This window comes from Trachypithecus francoisi, unplaced genomic scaffold (assembly GCF_009764315.1).
Source record: "Trachypithecus francoisi isolate TF-2019V2 unplaced genomic scaffold, Tfra_2.0 Lachesis_group12, whole genome shotgun sequence".
NCBI lineage: Eukaryota > Metazoa > Chordata > Mammalia > Primates > Cercopithecidae > Trachypithecus > Trachypithecus francoisi.
The window spans coordinates 49,054,114-49,060,473 of NW_022681457.1; positions in this window are offsets into that span (position 1 = coordinate 49,054,114).

The window sequence follows — 6,360 nt, forward strand, 5'->3', positions numbered from 1 at the left end:
CTCAAAACCCAAACAGTTGGATGTTGGGTGCTTTAGTTCCACTGGGACAACTTTTCTTTTACATAGAAATGCCACATGTGGGAGGGTCACTACACAACAGCGACACTAGTGAATATGTCCCCGTGTTGTCCCCATACACGGCAAATGGGTGCAGGGTGCCGCCTGCCACTCGCTATGCAAAGACTACCCACACCAGGGAAAAGCAGAGCCTGTGCTCCATGAATCTGCAATTATGGGCATCTAAGCTTAGAATATCCCACTCTGTTGCAAGTGAAAACATGTAGGTATATCTCTTTGGCCCAATTCAGAAGGTAGATGTTTTCTCCCTTTTGTTAATACAGTCACTTGGCAGTTTCAGCTTTCTATGAACATTCTTCTGGAAAAGAATCTCAGCTCATTGTGTAGTTAAGTTTTATTCAGCACATAAATCTCTTAAAATCCATGCCCTTAAATGTTTATGGTCATGTGGGACATTATCAGTGTCAGAGATGGGCAGGGTTGAAGGCATTTGGGGTCAGACTACTTTCTTTTAATCTTCTCCAAACATTTTAGGTTTGGCAAAACCTGAATTGCATTTTGCCAAGCCCCTGTGCCTGTAATTTGTAAACCCCTGTGTATTTTCAGGGAAATGTAGTCCATATGTTTCTGATTGATTTACACTTAACTCATCTAAACGTTGTTTTGTTAGTGTTATTTGATGTCCAGAGGGCCTCAGAGCCTGTTTACATCTGTCTAAGCTGCTCATTTTCCTCCCTGAGACTCAGGAAGACCTATTTTGCCAAGAGTAAACTAAGTCAAATACTGCACCGCCCCTCCCCACCTCCAGCCCCCAGGATTGGATCAGACTTGGGTTGAATCTGACAAAGAGCTGAGGAAATTGCACTGGGCTTTGAAGTTGACGACTCTACCCTACACTTCACCAAGAGGAATCAGAGCGCAAAGCCTCCCGCTTGGGGACTGTGACCAACAACACGAATACAGAGAACAGCTCCTAGGCCAGGCCAACTTCCCAGCCTGGCCCTTTTCCTTATGTCACTGATATTCAGCTGCAACTAGCCACCACCGACCTCAAAAGGCCCTTCCCTTATGACTCTTTCATCCAAGCTTCAGTGGGAAGGGTGGAATAGATTTTATACAGTGAATGAAACTGATCAGGCCTCTTGCTAGATCTGTGATAACAATCTCATAGAGCAAGAGTGTGGTTTTAAAATGAAACAAAAGAAATCCTTAGCTAGTGCCCCATTTCACTGAACCTTAATTTTAGATAGCTTGCATTTGCCTTGCAAATGAGTCCACAAATTACCAAGCCACAAGCATTTAAAACCATCCTGCCCACTGCCAGAAGGAGTATGCCTGGCAGAACCGATGAGGCTGGCCCCCTACTGCTCCACCACCGTAGAAGTGAGTTATAGGAGTGATGCTTGAACTGAGATGGCATTCCACAATTTTGGAAACATGATGACTAGGGATGGGGACAAACTCACTGCAACTTTATGATTCAACATTGAGGGAAATGGCGTTTTGTTTTGAAAGAAGCGCGGTGGCTCACGCCTGTAATCCCAGCACTTTGGGAGGCCGAGGAAGGGCAGATCATGAGGTCAGGAGATCGAGACCATCCTGGCCAACATGGTGAAACCCTGTCTCTACTAAAAATACAAAAATTAGCTGGGCGTGGTGGCATGTGCCTGTAATCCCAGCTACTCGAGGGGCTGAGGCAGGAGAGTTGCTTGAACCAGGGAGTCAGAGGTTGCGGTGAGCCGAGATCATTCCATTGTACTCCAGCCTGGCGACAGAGCCAGACTCCATCTCAAAAAAAAACAAAAACAAAAACAAAAAACAAAAAAAAACAGCACTTTAATGTGTATTTGGTTGTGTTCAAGCAAACTCTATTTGGAATGGAGGTATCTGAGACAAAGAGGAGCCAAGTAACTCTATAAAATAATATGACGGGTTGTCTTGTCTATACGCAGAGTTGCATCTCAGAGATAATTATTTCATTGGACTTGGAGGACCCTCTGGGAGATTTCTCTCTTTTTTGGACCCCAAAAGGTATCAGGGAAGCCAGATTCTAGGTAGAAGGAACATGGTCAAAGCATTTGGGGAAAAGCAGACTGGTCCCTGAAATGTGGGACAAATTAGGAGTTAAGGACAAAGATGGCTAGGACTTCCTAGCTCTAAGGTTTAAGTTTTCTGTTTCTATTTTGTAATTCCCTTTTGCTATCTTTGAGCTTTCAGAAAATTTCGATCAATATTAGTCTGGTCTTATGTTCTGGGAGACTAAAGGAGGGGTCTGGGTCTATGCAGTGGGGGAGCCAGCGACTGGAGAAGCCAGGGGTGACTTAGAGGCAGTAGAAAACTTGTCCATCCAGGGCAACCTGATGTGGCAAACAGGCCTGATCTTTGGAATGTGGATGCATTCCTGGGTGATTCTTAGAAACACCTGGGGTAGGAGAAGCTCACTAAAGACTGGCTTTCCTGCAGCCTCCTGGGATAGGAGCTAAGGTTGTAGCTATTTGCATGTTAAGGGAGGAGTCGAGCCTTGAAGGCTGGAGAACTTGGGGACATGAGTATCACATCAGTGTTAACTCTGGTGGGTGGCCAAGTGGCCCTATTTGCACGTCTCGCTTTCAAACTGGGCAGCAGTGGTGCTAGCACAAGTTCCCTCCTGCTGGAGCCTCTGCGGAAGACCAGGCAGGCTGCTCTCCCATAGGCACGGGAGCAGATGTCCTCTCCTGCCTCCATGAAGCATCCCGTGTGGTTACCTGGATGCCATGATATCCCTCTGCCCCACTGTAGTGCTTTCTCTGAACTGCATTTTAGAGTGAAGCCATCAACCTCCGCTGAAGGCCGAGAAATGTGTCTTCTGTAAGCATGTTGTTAAAGCTGTCATCTGCAACCTTAAAAGTCTCCTTTCGGTGGAGCTCTAAGGAGACACTTTTTCCTCATCTTCATATCAGAAGGAGTAGTTCAGCTCCTTGGGGGCTGGCTTTTTTTTTTCTTCTTCTTCTTCTTTTCATTTTTAAGTCATAACTTTTTAGAATTGTGGTAAAATGCACACGACGGAAAATTTACCATCTTAACTGTTTTTATGTGCGAGTTCCGTGGCAGTCAGTGCCTCTACTGCTGTGCCACCCTTACCACCATCTATCTCCTGAACCCTTTTCGTCTTCCCAAATGGAAACCTTGTACCCGTTATACAATAACTCCCCATTCCCCTTCTCTACACTTCCTGGCAGCCAGCATTCTACTTTCTCTCTCTCTGAATTTGACTCCTCTGGTTACCTCCTCTAAGAGGAATCAGACAGTATTTGTCTTTTTGTGACTGGCTTATTTCATGGTTCTGGTTTGTTATGATCACTGAATTGTCTAACAAATCAGATGTCTCTCCTCCCCCCATCTTTTTGCTTTGCCATGGCAGCTAGAAAACAAAGCCAAATCTCTGCCTGATCCAAAATAAGCATATGTGCTAGAAATTTTTGATGTAGCCTCATCCTTTATTCCATTTTTTATTTATAGTCTTGTGTTTTTTAAAAAAATTGCTGACCCACCTGTGATTTATTAAATAGTTCTTTATAGAAAGCATCTTTAATCCTCTTTATAACAAGGAAGAATATACATTTAAAAATACAGGTTGAGTAGCCCTTATCCAAAATGCTTGGGACCAGGAATATTTCAGATTTAGAAAATTGTTGGGGATTCTGGAATGTTTGCATTATAAAATCTGACTCTGAAATGCTCCAGTGAGCATTTCCTTTGAGCATTTTGATGGCACTCAAAAAGTTTTGGGCTTTGGAGCAGTTTGGATTTGGGATACTTGAATTTGGGGTACTCAGTCTGTAATAACAAGTAGTTGATGGAGGGATTTAGGGGATTGAGTCAAGCACGTAGTGAAGTGGGTTCTCACAGCCAGCGTGAGGCTCATCCATCCAATTGCACCCATCCTTGACCCTGGACGGCACCTCCTGTTGCAGGTGCTGGCAGTGGGGCTGCTCTCACTAATCTCTTCTTCCATGCTGACCCCCTCTGCTCCAAAGTCAATGCATTCAGACTATGGATTAGAAGCCCAGGAACTTTTCTTATAACTAAATGTACTGGTCTAAGTTAGTGGGTTTCTAAAAGTGTTTTGTGTCTTGCTGCCAACACCTTGGTCTTTTAGGGATCCCGCTAAACACTTTCTCTTGGAAGTTCCTGGCATCCAGCAGTGGGCTAGCCACCCCAACCAGTGGGCTTTCACAGGTGAGACTGGGGCTGAGGCTGGGCTTGGAGGTGAGGGGTCTTGCTTGAAAGATGAGGACTTCTTATTTAAAGCCAGGACTACCAAGCCAGGATCTGAGTGATTTTCCTTGGAGTTATTTTTCCACGTTAGGCCCTGAGAAGTCGGTTTCTTTTTGTTCATCCTTGAGTGACCACTTAAGCCTGAACTAGTGCTGGGTGGGGTCCACCACTGGGCCTTCCAGGGGCTTCTCCTTCATAACTTTTACCATCTGGCAAACCCCGTTGTTACACTTAGCTAACTTTATTTTATTATTATTATTTTATTTTTTGAGATGGTGTTTCGCTCTTGTTGCCCAAGCTAGAGTGCAGTGGCACAATCTCGGCTCACTGCAACCTCCGCCTCCCAGGTTCAAGCGATTCTCCTGCCTCAGCCTCCCAAGTAACCGGGATTACAGGTGCCCGCCACCATGCCTGGCTAATTTTTGTATTTTTGGTAGAGACGGGGTTTCACCATGTTGGCCAGGCTGGTCTCGAACTCTTGACCTCGTGATCCACCCACCTCGATCTCCCAAAGTGCTGGGATTACAGGTGTGAGCCATCCCGCCCAGCCCACTTAGCTAACTTTAAAGAGGACTGGTCCATGCAGGCCATGAAGGTTGAGTACGGTGTTTGCAGTCAGGAGACCTCAAAACCTATCCCTGCCATTCACTAGCAGCGTGGCTTTGGGCTAACTGATTCACCTCTCCGAAAGTCCATTTCCTGCTATAAAAGAGGGATAATAATACCCTTCTTTCAGAGTTGTTGTCAGAGTAAGGGAGTAACCACAAAGTTAATAACATGTTGTTTTTACAATAATTATTATGGAGAAAACTGATTATTAGACATTATCCCCTGAATCCAGCTCTTTGCAGCAACTTTGTGTTTCCTCTCTTGAGTTAATTTTTACAAATCTCAGAGAATTAATGCTGAAGGACTTTAAAAGGTCGTCTGGACCACGGTTCCCAAAGCTAACTGACATCAAAGTCACCTGCAGAGCTTTAAAAGGCATTTAAAGTGGAGGCCGAGGACCCTGTATTTTTAGGTGGCTTTCCTGGTGGTTTGGCTTTGTCTACTGATGGACGTTTGAGCTACCCCTGCTCTAGACCCTCTCTCTGCTATTTGCCAAGAACTTTTTTCTGCTATTTCAGGCAGGTGAAAACCCATCCCGTGTTTACAGTTTTCACCAAGCAGGACTCCACACCCTGCTGCAGAGTTCACATAGTGTCTGATATCCTCTCAGGGCTCCACTCTTCCTTTTGCATTCTCTGCTTATGTCTCCAAAGATCTTGAATGGCTTGTGATGACTGTCCAGCCAGTTTCTTTGTCTCCCAATCTGGTTACTATCATGATCGTCTCCTTTGGGAGATGGGTTCTACCATTTGTCTCTTCTCGTTATTCTCTGAGGCTAGAGGTTTGCTAGACTCTAACTTCAGCTCTTCATTCCTTCCCCACACTTTCTCCTGTCTGGAGTTTGGGTTTATTTTTCTTCCTGCCTAACTACTCCTAATATACTAAGTCAATAAACAGATTCTCTGCGGTTACATATGGCAAACAGCTGAAATTTACAGTTGAGAGTAAAATTTCCTCATTTGGGAAAAAACCCATCATTTCACAGATTTAGAAAGTGGTCATTCTGATCTCCAGGGCAAATAAAAGTGTTTTATAACCTTCCACAAAAGCTTACGCCTTGATTACATTTTTATTATTAATTATTAATTAAACCAAGGAAATGCAGAGACCTAAACCATTGCTTAAATTTGCTCCAGATTGAGACACAAACCAAAGGCGGCAAGAAACCCTGAAGGGGAGGTTTAATGATGAGCAGCACATATAAAACTATCCGCACACTTCCATCTGCCAAAGGCTCCAAACCAGCCATGTAAATGAGCCCATGTGCCCACACCCAGACAGAGGCTGGCAATGGGCCTGGAAGAAACAGGACCTCCTCAGCTTCTCTCTCCTGGGGTCTGTGTTCAGGGCACTGTGCCGTTAGAGACACAGGGACTTATCTACCTCATGAGCACCTATGGTTAGAGGGAATAGCTGGTAGTAGTTCAGAAAAGCAGCCTGGTGTCTTGGAAGCTGAGCCAGAGGCCAGGAGAAGTG